This window comes from Podarcis gaigeae (assembly GCF_964106915.1).
Source record: "Podarcis gaigeae genome assembly, chromosome: Z".
In the NCBI taxonomy this organism is placed as follows: Eukaryota; Metazoa; Chordata; class Lepidosauria; order Squamata; family Lacertidae; genus Podarcis; species Podarcis gaigeae.
Genome location: NC_139691.1, coordinates 36,021,338 through 36,036,592, shown reverse-complemented (window position 1 = coordinate 36,036,592; position 15,255 = coordinate 36,021,338). Strand labels below are relative to the sequence as shown.

At 43.2% G+C, this 15,255-nt stretch overlaps 1 long non-coding RNA gene across 1 annotated transcript in view; it reads right to left on the bottom strand.

The window, feature by feature from the left end:
* Window positions 1-4,878: 4,878 nt before the first annotated feature.
* The window catches only part of LOC310837038, a 293,685-nt gene continuing 283,308 nt past the window's right edge, over window positions 4,879-15,255 (bottom strand). The window contains exon 2 of the long non-coding RNA XR_014560362.1: window positions 4,879-5,628. This is a non-coding gene — a long non-coding RNA (uncharacterized lncRNA). The remainder of the gene's footprint in view (window positions 5,629-15,255) is intronic.

The following is a 15,255-nucleotide window of genomic DNA, read 5'->3' as shown; positions in this document are numbered from 1 at the left end:
AATACATATTTAATGTACAGTGTTCATGGTTGGTTTTATAGTTCTGCAGTTCTATCATGTTTTCATTATTTAACTGACTTAGCGTTTGCTACTGCGTTAGGACCTTTGGTCAGACAAATAAAATTGTTGGGGTATTATTGCGTAATTTGCAATGGGTTCAGCAAACATTGCGTGTTTTCAGTAGTGGCTTTTCTTGTTACTTAACACTAAAATGCCTGAAAGCAGGACATGGGCACAGCAGCCCTCTCCCTTAACAGCAGCTGTTGAGACCCAGGCTCACTGGTGGAGGAAGGGGATGCGGGGGGTGCAGTTCGCCCCAAGTGTCATCACTGAGGGGGGTGACAAAATGATTTCAAAAATAAAATTAAAAAACGGGCTCACGAAACGTTTTAGGAGTGACTTGGTGACTTAGGTGCATGCAGGTTCCAAGCTGCCTGAAACGGCCTACTGTCTTTCCCTCAGCCACCCTACAGCTGAGAGAGAGGTGACGGAGAGGTTCCAAGCATCGGAGAGGCTTGCTTTGCCCCCACAGGCAGATCACCCTGCCCCATGGGCGCTGATCATCCCACCCCCTTGGGCAGCTTGCCCCGCCCCGGCTGCAGGACACGCCCCCACCCAGGCACCTGAGCGGCTAGCTACACCACGGCCCAGGCTGCAGTGGGTTGAGTGGAGAGTGTTGTGGTTAAATGGATGGAAAATTCTCAGTTAGATTACTAAATGGGTTAATGTTGTTGTTTAGTCGTTTAGTCGTTTCCAACTCTTCGTGACCCCATGGACCAGAGCACGCCAGGCACTCCTGTTTTCCACTGCCTCCCTCGGTTTTGTCAAATTCATGTTGGTAGTTTCAGAACACCAGTTTCCTCAAATGATACATTGTCATGATGCACTGGTTATACCTCAAAAACTGGTTGGTGTTGTCCCACCAATCAGTGGGGAAAATCTCACTACTCAAACCTACTAAACACATCCGTTTTGCATGCAGAATGTCCCTGGTTTAATCGCTGACATCCCTAAGTATGGTTGAGAGAGATCCCCGTCTGAAACCCCAGAGGTCACTGCCAGTCAGTGTGTAGAAAACATTGAGCCAGATGGACTAATGATCTAGTGACCTATAAGGCAGTGTTACAGATTTACTCTTCTACCCTAGAGATGTGATTGGGTGCAAAACAATGGTATAGTAAGATTCTACATACCACATTGCAGAACACTACAAGCGGTTTTCAGACATTTGAGTAAACAAACATGTTTATGCAGAAGTAGTCCCATTTATTTCAGTTGTATTTACTGCTGAGTAAATGTCTAACATTGGCTTGACTAACATAAACCAATTGATACCAATGTCTCCACTTTGAGCAGGACTTAGAGACTAATCGTGGCGACTGTTTTCATGGAATGCAGAAACAGTTACATGTGAGTATAATGTTATTCTGAGGACCGAATGAGATGTAATACTAAATGTGTATTTGTATTTTGCATGTATGGCAAATGTGTGCGTGTGTGTGCGTGTGTGTGTGTGTGTGTGTTTAAATGAAAATAAAAGCTGCTATTTACAGCAAATGAGGACTTTTCGTGCAAAGCAAACGAGCTTCAAATGAGAGATTTTTGTTGAAGCTATAGGAAAAGAGGAAAGGGGTTAAACTCTGCATTCCCTGCTGCAATCCAAAATTTACCAGCCCACCTCCAACATCTATTCATGTTGGCAGGTATATAAATACACATCAGTGCAGGACAGGGATGTGGGGTGAGGTGGGATGTAAACCCAACAGGCCATGAATTGCAAAGGGTTGTGTGTGTGTGTGTGTTTAAAAATCATAGTTCTATATTTACTCCACCTTTCCTCAAAGAGGCTCACAGTGTAGCACACAGTGGCATAATCCTCACAATCACCTTATGACACAGCTGGGGATCCTCTTGCAGCACAAAGACTTGAGGGAATATAGTTGAGCCAGAGGCAAAACATAGGTGGAGCAACAAAATTGACTCTTGCCTTTGTACGCTAGGCGACATTCAAACCATGCAGTAATCAGAGGTGTACACAAACAAACAAACAAACAAACCCCACTTCATCCAGGCAAGCAAAAACCATGGTCACACTTGAAAGATATATTCTAGCCAGGCAAAACAAATTAAGGAGATGGTTGAATAGAGCCAGTGAGGCATATGGCCTGAAGAAAAGGGGTCTGCTAGACAGAGAGAACTGGAGGGCCACATTTGGCCCCTGAGTCTGAGGTTCCCCACCCGTGCCCTACCAGGTACACTAGGCTGGAAGAAGGTAACCAGTGACCTTTTTAGCCTGAGTGAGAGGGCTCAGGCCCAGGTGTCCCCATTCCAAGTCTAACACTGTAACCCAGGGGTTCTCAAACTTGGGTCCCCAGCTGTTGCTGGACTACAACTCCCATCATTCATAACTAGCCAGACCAATGGTCAGGGATGATGGGAGCTGTAGTCCAACAACAGCTGGGGACCCAAGTCTGAGAAACACTGTTGTAACCCCTGCACAATGGCTATTTCACAGAGCAACACTTGTAGAACATTACATAATAAATATTGTACGTATAGTCGTTGAATTTTCAGAAGCACTATCAAGTTGTACATTGTGTGACATAAATAAACACAGCCCCAGGAAGCACACCAATTGATCCATCTCCCATCAAACCACTGATCGTATTAATGCCATGCATATGTAAATCACTTAGCGGTGCAATGGCAACCTTCTGCCAACAGATGGCACTGCAGCTTAAGAATTCCCTTACACCTTCAGTGTACGTTGGGGCCTGGGAATAGGATAGTTACTTTATGATACATTGGTTATTAGGCTGATAGCGTAATAATGCCTCCTGATAGGTGGCTATAATAGCTGAGAGCCAAGAGTCTCCGAGAGGCAGCTTTTCTTAATATCTTCTCTAATTAGTTCTGTATTTGAAGTATGATAAGAACTACTACAAGTAATGGGGAAAAAATCCAGAGGGCTCTTAGAGAGACCAGATGAAGACCCATTAAGGTGCTAATTGTGTCATTGGAGTTTGTTTTCAGCCAGATAAGATACATGAACACCACACACACACACACACACACACACACACACACACACCTACCTTTGCTCTTTGCTCTTTACCCTCACCTGCATAAGTGTATTTGGGCTGTGAGACATCTTACCATAAATGACCTCCGGCATCATGCGGGGATCTATTGGTATGAAGATGGATGCTACACATTTGCAAAGTGAGTTTGCAAAAATGGGCCTCTACCAAATTCCATCTTGCACTTCATTGAGATTCCCCTCATGCAATATCTCTCCCCAATCCAGAAACTGATATTTTGAACACACCTGCACGCGCACACACACACACACACACACACAGAGAGAGAGAGATCAAATTTAACGGCTTCTTTTTTCTTTTTAACCCATAAGCATGTCACTATTGCCATGTCAAAGGAAGTCTCAAATTTCTTTTCTGGTGCGAAGTCCATTCCGAGATTCTTTGTTTTGTTTTCTTACTGCAGGTATAAAAATCATAAAAGATAATTTCTGGGTCAGACTAATATTTGCTTAGTCCAGCATACAGCTTTCAGTGGCAAGTGTTCTGACTTTGAGAGGTGGAGGTTAGGCTGTATGATTCCTGAGTACCTTCTAATTCCTATTAAAGATTTTCTTGGTTTACAAAAGTACATGCATTGCCTATTGCCTATTTTTTTGGAGGATTCCACTGCTGAATTAGCCAGGCAAGGGATGTAAATAAAGGTAAAGGTACCCCTGCCCGTACGGGCCAGTCTTGACAGACTCTGGGGTTGTGCGCCCATCTCACTTAAGAGGCCAGGGGCCAGCGCTGTCCGGAGACACTTCTGGGTCACGTGGCCAGCGTGACATCGCTGCTCTGGCAAGCCAGAGCCGCACACGGAAACGCCGTTTACCTTCCCGCTGGTAAGCGGTCCCTATTTATCTACTTGCACCCGGAGGTGCTTTCGAACTGCTAGGTTGGCAGGCGCTGGGACCGAGCAGCGGGAGCGCACCCCGCCGCAGGGATTCGAACCGCCGACCTTTCGATTGGCAAGTCCTAGGCGCTGAGGCTTTAACCCACAGCGCCACCTTGCGTCCCCTGCAAGGGATGTAATGGCCCCTAAATATGAGTAAATAGTAAAAGAAAGGAAGTGGCTCTGTGCCAGAGGGCACCTGGCTAGTAGTGGACAGGAATGGTGTGTGAGAGGTGGGCTAGAAACAGGCAGAAGCCAGAGTGTGAGAGCCATGCTTGATTTCTGTTGATTTTTTTTTTTTAATTCAAGTCTATGGCTATGGGAGAAGCAAGGCCTTCTGGGGGGGAGGGTTAATGCTGTGAGGCCCTCTATCTTAGGCTCAGTTGGTACATATGAGAATAAACCATATATCATAAAGACACTACAGTCTCTGCTGTTCCCCATTATAAGTAAAACCAGACTGCGTAAGCGCCTTGAACCTCTGGAGTCTGCACTTGGGTATTGTGTTGGTGTGCTATACAAACAGTAATATACTTCTGGGTGCTCACAATCAGTACCAGACCAAGACATTTTGTTTGTCTTAGGTGAAGCACAAAATGACTCCAACCCCCCCCCCCATTCAGCAAACGTAAACTGACCACATTTGCTGTTGGATCTTTAAGTCCCATCTGCACTGCACAACTGAAGAGTTATCACACCACTTTAAGGCATACCATAGAATTTCAAAGTAGTTTAACAATCAACCCCTCTTCCCAGGGAACTCTGGGAATTTTTTCTTGGTGAGGATCTTCTAGGAACTCTCAGAACCCTCAACAGGCTTCATTCCCGAGGTTTCTTTGGAGCTAGCCATAGTTACGTGTTGAGGTCCCCAAGCCACCCCCCAAATAACTCACAACGCACACTTAATTTTTGTTTAATGCATAATTTTGGCCACAACTTTATTTAAATACAAAATCGTGAGTGGTTGTTTAGGCATTGGTTAAGACTATCTGTCCCCCCGCCTGGGGACAGAACTGACTTTCGGGCACCACCGAAAGACAGTGTGGGGGAAAGCAAGTCGGGGAGAAATGGAGCTGAGACACAGACCCTCAACTCTCACCCGCCTGCTCCCTGAAGGCTTGCCGGCTCTAGTCCCATTCCAGGGATTGGACGAAAAGATAGCAAGCCCCAGGATTCCTTTAAGGGAATTCCCTTTCCGCAGCAACCATGGAGGGGCAGGCCCAGCCTATCCTAACCCCTCCTCCACCAATTTATAACCAATGCCTAACCGCAACCTTACAAGTTGTGACAATTAGCAAATCGCAGTAGGCAAAAAACAAATGGCCCAGCCAATCAGCCAGATGGACAAAATTCCTACCAAGCCCCTGCCCCAACGGCAGACGACCCCATGACAGGCATAGCAAGGTCAAGGCGACAACCCCTTACTCAAGGGCGGGTGGGCGGGTGAACCGTTGCAAGCAGCAAAGAGAAAGCTCCAGGCTGCGTGCAGAGTATTTAAACATTTTACCCCTCCCACCAAAACTGCAACATAACTTTTACCCCAGCAACCCAGTGAACAATCACTGCCCCAGGCCATCTTTAGAGACCCTGCCTGGTAACAGAGGGGTGGCTCAGCAGACCCCACCGCAACACGTGCTCTCCATGAAGGAGAACACGCTTTGTTTAAAGCATCATGATACTGCTTTAAATGTATAGTGCAGTTGTTTCATCCAGCAGTTTGCCACCAGTCTCTCTTTCCCAGTATCCTTCACCTGAGGTGGCCATCTGAGGTGGCTGTTATCATCTAGCTCAGTGATGCCTGGTAATGGTTATCAAGGGTTTCAGATGTGGGTTCTCTCCCAGCCCTGACTGGAGATGCTAAGAATTGAACTGGGGCATTCTGCCTGCAAAGCAGATGCTGGGCTGCTTCAACTTAAGAACATAAGAAGAGCCCTTCTGGATATGACAGCAGCCCATCTAGTCCAGCATCCTGTTCTCACAGTGGTTAACCAGATAGCTGTGCGAAACTTGTTACAGATGCTTTCACGTAGGAGAACATCCAATGGCCACTGCACACAATAACTGAATAAATGCTCCATGCCACCTGGGGGAAGCCAACAGCACTAATACATTATTTACTGAGAAAAATTCTTAATCACTGTATATTCATAATACTCTCGAAGCGATATGCAAAACGGAAGCAAAATACAATGAGACACATTGATAACCCAATAAAACCTGTTAAAATAGCATAACCGCTCCTGTCCCACCATACAAAATCCCAGTTGGCAATAATAATGACAGAAATAGTAATATCCCTGCAAATTAACAAGCAGCACATCAAGGATAAAGGCTCTAATGCAGGCAAATTCTTCCTGTGCCAATGTTCTATTTCCAGTGGTTTTATTCTCTTACTGTGGGGCAGCATTCAAAGCAGGGTGCCTTCAGCTGCTGTCTGTAGCAGTACAGTTCGTTCTCTTGCCTCATTTCCAGACCTTGTGTGGCTGCATGCTCACCCTTTTGGTCCCTTCCAACTCTGCAATTCTATGAGTCTATGTTCAGCTCTCTGTAAGTCTCAGTTGCAATGCAGATTAATTCCCTGTGCTGTCAGTGGTAACTAGACTGCCTGTTTACTTGCTGTTTTTTCCACCACCATCATTTCCCTCTCAGTTCTTTATTCTGGTGAATCCAGATGCCATCATCCTTCAACTGTTCAATTCTCTCTCTCTCTCTCTCTCTCTCTCTCTCTTGTTCTACACATTTGTGATGCTCGTCATAACTAAATTTAAATATGCTGGGGCCAATAATTGTTCATATTTGTTGTTTGTGTTAAATGACACCCCGTCTTCTCAACTGATTACTGTTATTCTTCTCTTTTACCCTCAACTCTGTAAACTACAGGATGTGTGAAAAAATATAACTGTCAGAAGCCCGATCTTAGATGCTTTAACTAGACTCTCAACAGAATCTAAACTGCTCTTTTCCTTCACTTTCATTTTATGATTGCTGACTCAAGAAGACTAATTATTAAATCCTTCTAGTGCATTTATTTTCTTTTTCTGCACTGAAATGGGGCATGTTTTTACAACACCAGCAATAAAACTGAATAGATTGATGCAAACCCATTGCATATTATGACTTTTCCCCACATATACTTATATATCACATGCAAAAAAATAAATATTTCCACTCCAGCAAGGGAATAAATTTTCATTCCAGCCATCTCTTTCCACTGTAGCCTAAAAAGCCCGCAGGAATGGAAGTCGGGAAGTTAATGTATTGTATGGTTTATTGAGAAATTAAATTAGTCTTAGCTTTGATTGCAGTAATTGCAAAAATCGCTGCAGTAGTGGATACATTATATGTATCATTATAAAGAAGATTTTAAGTGATAATTTTCAAACTGGGTAATTTTAAGCTTGCTCGCCTCTTCTCAAAAGCATCAAAGTGACATGTTTTCACAGTTACAGCTTAATTACTGTATTTTGCAGACCTGTTGATAAAGCCTACAGGAATTCTAATTAGCTGTGATTCTTGCATTGCATTCCCCTTTGCGTAGCCTACCCTTCTCAGCTTGTGTTTTCCAGCAATGGAGTTTGCTCATTCAAGGACAATTGCAGCTGTTGGGATCCTGGCTTTCTTCCAAGCTAGAAGAAACCTGCCGATTCTCTCTTTTTAGAAATCAAGGTCTGTTTCCCAGCCCACCCCTAACTCTGTCTATCCGTGTTGGTTTTTTGTTTTGTTTTTACCCTCGGAGCTTTAAAAAACGGCATTTCCTGTGCAAAACGTACAACAAGAAAGGAATAGTGTTTCAGCCTGAAATGTACGCTAATGATTTCAAATGATGACACGCAAGATTCATATGAAGAATCCCAAAGAGATTTTACAATGTCGTCTTTAGCCACAGTATGAGACTGTACATTTTGTTTACATTCCCATTCCTATCCTTGGTTGGTTTTTTACTTCAAGGCAAAATTGCTTTCAAATACCACAGATGTTCTTAGTTAATGCAGCTTGGGGGGGGGGTAAAACCTGGCAGGTGGACATAAATTTGGTTTGTGCACAAATAGTCTATTGAAATTCTTTACCTCATTTGTAGACAGAGAAACTTGGCGGCTGCATTCTTCCACATTTTGCCAGTCAGAGGAAAAGATTTCCAAGATCTTCTCTGAGGTACGGCTTTCCATTAGAAAGGAGAAAAGCACAGTTTTCCTCCCCCCTCCCCCCCCTCCTGCTATCTTGGTAGCCTGACCACCACTTCTACCCTCCACAATTCCCCAGGCCTATCATCAATCAGGAGCATTATCAAGAGGGATAAATGGTGGTCGTCACATGAAGAGTTGGAGAATGGCTGGAGAAAAATTGCAAAATAGCCCATTTTTAAGGAAATGAGAGAAATGAAAGGGGAAAAAATAGAAATGTTCTCAGGAAAATATATCCTGAGAATTGTTGGTCCTGCTTTAATAGACATTATATACTCCAGGGTATGGTAAATGGCCCTTCAGACACTGCTGGAATCACCCATCAACCTCATTCAGCATGGCCACAGGTCAAGGACAACATCTTTGGAAAGCCAACAAAACCTGGAAGGCCAGCATTTCCCCATTTGTGTAGGTTGTTTTCACTAATATATGCATTTTAGGCACATTTTCCCCTAATATATGCATATTGCTGAGCATATAATAAAACTGCAAGGATGTTGTCACACTGCAGCTTAAATGGCCACCATGTGAACTGCAGCGTGATAATACAACAGCAGGTGTGTGACACAGGCTCAGGTTGAGCGAATCAACAAGCAGGAAGCTCAGACAGGCAGTCAGGGTGAGCAGACAAATGGGTGGACTAGAAAGTTGCAGTGAGTAAGCAGATGCAGCAAGCATTGCATGTGGAGGCTAGTCTAGGTGAGCCACAAAGGACTACTCAGGATAGGATGGGGCAGCTACCCAACAGCTGTTCAACTCTACTTCTGCTGCTACATCAGAGGAATCCAATGTTAAATAGGAACACCCTCCCTGCCATTGGCTTATGTAAAAGTAGGGTGATCCTGCTTGGCCTGGCCCAGAGACCTCTCTGCAGAGACTTCTCCAACACAGTGGAACCTATTTCTAAACAGGTTCACATCTCCCCCACAACTGGGGGTAGCTCTAGGTTCATTTTCCCCACCCCCTGCTGCTGCTTCTCGCAACAGCAGCTGTGCTTCCCAGGTTGCTGTTGCCAGTGGCTGGGAAAAGGGAGATGGAGGAGAGAAAGCCACAGGAGTGATCTGTGAAAGGATGGAGAGATTAGCAAGCTGTTAGAGGATTGGGAGCTTTGGGGAGCTGCAGTGGGTGGAGTGCTGATTTTGAGGGATAGCTGCATTTCAGCTTGTGTCATGTTTCAGGAACAGTGAGTAAGGTATTCTCACATAAAATTGTGAACCAAACTGAATTTCTTTCCCTTTCCCAGAGTTGGGACTCTGTACGCAGAGAAAATAATACTACGGCATACCCAATACTCCTCTCTATATTTCAGGGAAGATTAATGCTGATGGACAGCCTACCAATGAAGCTTGTTGCCACTGCTGATCACACTGAGGAACACAACTAGAAAACCCCTGCTCTTGAACTGTACACCTTGTTTGCCAATAGGAATGGTTAAATTGGTGGGTACCAGGGATGGTACCCTTCCAGCGGTGGCTCCAGACCTTTGGAAACTTCTCCTTGAGGAAGTATGCAATATGTTCTTATTGCTGATTTTTAGAGGAACCTTGAATACAATTTTATCCCATTCTGGCTTTGGTTATGTGGTGTGTTTAAATGCTTTAGCATTGCTACCAGTACCGTTGCTAAAGGTAGAGGTAAAGGGACCCCTGACCATTAGGTCCAGTCGTGGACGACTCTGGGGTTGCGGCGCTCATCTCGTTTTATTGGCCAAGGGAGCTGGCGTACAGCTTCCGGGTCATGTGGCCAGCATGACTAAGCCGCTTCTGGCAAACCAGAGCAGCACACGGAAATGCCGTTTACCTTCCCACCAGGGCGGTACCTATTTATCTACTTGCACTTTGATGTGCTTTCGAACTGCTAGTTGGGCAGGAGCAGGGACTGAGCAACGGGAGCTCACCCCATCACGGGGATTCGAACCGCCAACCTTCTGATCAGCAAGTCCTAGGCTCTGTGGTTTAACCCACAGCGACACCCACGTCCCTGGTACCGTTGCTACCATGGCTTTAATTAATGTTTTAAAATTGTATTTAGCAATGGCTACTAGCCATGATGGCTATATTCTACCTCCACAGTTGGAGACAGTATGCCTCTGAATAACAGGTGCTAGAAATCATAAGTGGGAAGAATGGTGTTGCAAGTCCTGCATGTAGGCTTCCCATGTGCAGCTGGCTGACCACTGTGAGGGCAAGATGATGAACTGGATGGGTTCTTATATGTTTAATCTGGTGTAATGTACTGTTTGCATTTATGATGGGTGTGTTTTATGTGTATCAAAGCAAAATGCCTTGTGAGGATAGTGTGCCCTGAAAGGTGAGCTGAAAACACATTCCATTTCATAAATAAATCAGATCAAGAGTAATGAATGCTGTCTTTTCAAACCTTAGAAAAAGGAGGTTTGCAAACCTATAAAAAAAATTGGAATGCTTCAATGTTTAGTATGAATTGGCTAGCAACCAGCAAGGTGTAACTTGCCAAAGCAAGAAAACTGCTGAGGGTGGCAAGAGATCACCTAGGTCTCTCAAGCACACCTGTTGGCATTTTCTATGAAATTTTCCCTTTTGACATCTGCATTATGTCTGATCCCTAGATGCTGAAGGCAGTGAAGGGAAAAGTAAACAAAAAAGCGAAGTTGTCCCCACATCACAAAGAAGACTGGGAGACATAACAGGAGTAAAGCTTGTATTTATTATTGAGCCTTTGTATACAGAAATTTGCAGGACAAATGGATGCATTTTATGCTTTTTACTCTTCTCAGATCAGAATGGTCCCACCTCTTTCAAGGTGGCTGCATTTAATGTGGCTACATTAAAACTCACCAGAAAATAAGAGTTCATCCAGACTTCCTTTTATGCCAAATTCTTGCCTAAGTGCTTTTTTGAAATAAAAAAAAAACGCTTTCACTGCAAATACCTGCCATTTACTGCAAACAGCAATCCCCAGAAAACCTGAATTTTCATTTGTTCTGTTTCAGTGTTAAAGCGTAGGTTTTCTTGAGGAAAACAATGAGACACACACACACACAAAAAAAAAACCCCTGCATGCTTGGACATGTGCCTAGAAGTAAGGGTGGTTGAGCTCCAATTTTAGCAAATTTATTATTTTGTTTTCTATGCCTGGCATTCCATAGTGCAATACAGTTACTAATAAGGGTCACCCTAAGATGCACAGTCATACCTCAGGATAAATATGCTTCAGGATAAGTATTTTTGAGTTGCGCTCCGCGGCAACCTGGAAGTAACGGTCAAAATGATGTCACACGCATGCACGAAAGCAGCAAAATGTGACCGGCGAAGATACACTGTCGCATCTTATGTTCTGTTGAGAATGTGAACGGGACTCCGGAATGGATCCCGTTTGCATCCCAAGGTACCACTGTACATCAATTGAGGCGACCATCCAGGATTGCCATTCTGGGGAGGTGCCTATGGCACTATGGCCTCCATCTGGGCAGGCAACCCCTCCTAGACCCCTTTAATGGGTACCCTTTTTGCTTTGGGGGTGGGGTCATACCACCCCAATCTGTTGGCAGGAATATTCTTCCCTTTGCCCGAATATGGCAACTGAGTAGTACCCAAGCATGGTCTTGAACGAGGTCTGCCCACTCACTGAGAAGAAAGAGAGTGTGGGTGGAGAATCCAGTTCCGACTGAGCTGCTCAGCAAAGCCAGGGCCCCTTTTTATGTTTAGCTGACAGACCCAAGTGTAGACCAGTCAGCCTGGGTCTACGCCCCCTAGCCTGCCCGTGGTTGGTGAGTTCAAACAGGCAGGCTTCCCAGGAACCCATGTAGCCTGAGGAAGGTGATGTCCTCCAACAGTTGCGTGGAGCTGTACGAATGCCCAGAGCAGCCATGCTGCACTGCACTGCAGCCACCAGTGTTCTTTTTTGCTGGTTACTGAAAACCTTCTTTTAAAAAAAAATCCAGCATATTTTGTGTAGCAGAGAATGCTTTTATGATTTTTAAAAAACTGCTGATCCTGTAGTTGCACTAGAAGCATGGGCTGTTAAAGGGCTATAAATGCTCTAATAAAAATAATAAAATAAAAGTGTTTTAGGCCCACACAACTTTGGGAAACTAAAGTGCTTATTTCCTAAATGCTGTCAACATGAGAAATGACTATAGCTCAGTGATATAGCAGGTGTTTTGCATGCCAAATGTCCCAGTTTCAATCCTGAGCACCTCTAGGATGGGCTAGGAAAGGCCCCTAGTCAGAGATTATAATGACCTAGATGAAGCAATGATTTGACTCTGAATAAGACAAATTCCTGTATATGTACAGTGAGAGAGCTGGACTGCAGTATATACTGTAAAATACAAATTGCTTAAGCTGGAACATCAATTGCAAACTGTACTAAGTTATATGCGAGCTTGCCTAAAGTAAGCATGGGAGTAAGTGTGGTTCTGGTTACTTATCTGCTCAACGATTTAAGGGTTCTTGAGTCACATAAATCTTTTTTTTTCCCCCTTTCTGTGTGGAAAAAACACCAGAGCAGATTGCAATCTCCTCCTATTTATGCCTTAATCGTATTTATTTCATGGTTTTTTTTAAAAAAAACGAGCATTCTGTTTGCTTTTCACATTTCACAGAATTAACCAGAAGGATTTGACAGTTGGGTACTTGATAGGAGTGTGAGCTACTTATGTGAACTAATTTGCAAAGCCTTAACACAATTGTCTGTCAGGTTTGGTACACATAAACATGCACACGCATGTACACAAACATCACCACTTGATCTCCTAACTGAATGTGTGGCCTGCAACTCGGGGGGGGGGGAGGAGGAAGCATCATAAGATGAGATGGTAAGAGACAAACAACAATGATACCTATGCCATTTTACCTTTGATGGTCCCATTCAGAAATGCAAGCTATCACTTTGTGTTTCAATCAAATGTTGAGCATGTATGGACAGCATGAGATCTTGGCCACTGAATCCATGCATTCCATCTATCCATCACTTTGTATATGCCACTCTAAAGCTATAGTCCTAAACCTACTTATTAGGGAGTAAGCTACACTGAATACAGTGGATCTGAAAATTTATTCTGAAGATTTTTAGCAAGTTAAACTATCAATGAATAACAATCAACTTAATACTGCCCATCTTTCAGGTTGACACTGGAAAAGAATATAACAGGTGCTGCTTCCACAGGTGGTTTCTATACCATTCCCTCATCCCCACAATTACTGTTCCAAATGATCATTAAACTTGCATAAGTTAATTAGCTGGCTTTACCATTTGCTAATAGCATCACAAAATTAAAACAGAGCTTAATATTCATATTTCTTTCTTGGAAGTTTGCATCAACAATAAGTAGAAACAAGTTTCCAGAGGTTTTGATCTTGCTTATAATGAGCAGTCTTCAGGAACTCCCCTTCCTCCACCCCAGTTTTGCTATCTGGAAATAAAACAAAGAACTTCAGGAGTCTATTTTCATTCATTATAAAGGGCTGGTCCTGTCAATCCAACCCTTAACATTAAGTGAAAATAGTCCTGTAATGTTCATTGCTATATTTCCAGATAGGAAAACCAAGGGGAGCAGGATTTGCTGACAAATTTAATAAATAAAATAAAGTATTATCTTTTTTTTATAATATTTTTATTGAGTTTAAGAAATACAGAAAAAAGAATAAAGGATAGATATAAGAAAGTATAAAAAGAGAATAACAAATTTCCATGTTCTTTTTTCATCAAATCTAAAGGACTTCCCCGCAACCTCCAAACCCTGCATTCTCTGTACTATAAAACATCAGCAATTTGTTAACTTATTTCAAAGCTTATTGTATCTTGCATTTTATCGTGTTCCCTGATTTCAAATATACTATAACTCAATTTTTGTACGTTTTATATTTAAACACAATAAAGTTGTTTCATTATTTTACCTCTAAATTCTTGTGTCTTAATTTCCATTTCATTAACTTACATTTGCTGAAGCTAAAATTTCCTAAAAGGTGCATTTTTTTTTAACATTCATACAGCTTATAGTATTTTTTCAAATAGTCCTTAAACTTTATCCAGTCCTCCTCGATTGTTTCTTCTCCCAAGTCTCGGATTCTGCCAGTCATTTCGGCCAATTCCATGTAGTCCATCAACTGCAATTGCCATTCCTCCAGTGTGGGTAGATCTTGTGTCTTCCAATGCCTTGCAATCAAGATCCTGGCTGCCGTGGTAGCATACATAAAAAAGATTCTATCTTTCTTAAGTACTCTCTGGTCTACAATGCCCAAAAGAAAGGCCTCCGGTTTCTTAGGTAAGGTAAATCTAAGTACCTTTTTTAGTTCATTATGGATCATCTCCCAAAAGGCCTTCACTTTCGGGCAAGTCCACCAGAGGTGAAAAAATGTCCCTTCCGCCTCTCTGCATTTCCAACATTTATTGTCAGACAGGTGGTATATCTTAGCTAATTTGACTGGGGTCATGTACCACCGGTATACCATTTTCATAATGTTTTCCTTCAAGGCACTACATGCCGTAAATTTCATTCCGGTGTTCCATAACCTTTCCCAGTCTGCAAACATAATGTTGTGCCCCACATCCTGCGCCCATTTTATCATGGCGGATTTGACTGTCTCATCCTGTGTATTCCACTTAAGCAGCAAGTTATACATTCTCGAAAGTAGTTTATTTTTTGGCTCTAACAATTCTGTCTCTAGTTTCGATTTTTCCACCTGGAATCCAACCTTTTTATCTATTTTAAAGACCTCCTGGATTTGGGCATAGTGCAACCAATCTCGCACCTTGGTTTTCAATTTTTCCAAGCTCAGCAACCTCCAATTGTCTCCAATTTTCTCAATTATTTCCCAATATTTAGGCCAGTGGGCCTCCATGTTAAGTCTCTTACGTGCCTTGGCCTCCACCGGTGAGAGCCACCTCGGAGTCTTACTCTCCAATAAGTCTTTATATTTTGTCCAGACCATCAAAATTGCTCTTCTGACAATATGGTTTTTGAACAATTTGTGCACTTTTACCTTGTCATACCACAAATATGCATGCCACCCAAACGCATTATCAAACCCTTCCAGATCTAGGACATCAGTGTTCTCCAGCAAAATCCAATCTTTCAACCAGCAGAAGGCTGCAGCTTCGTAATATAACCTCAAGTCTG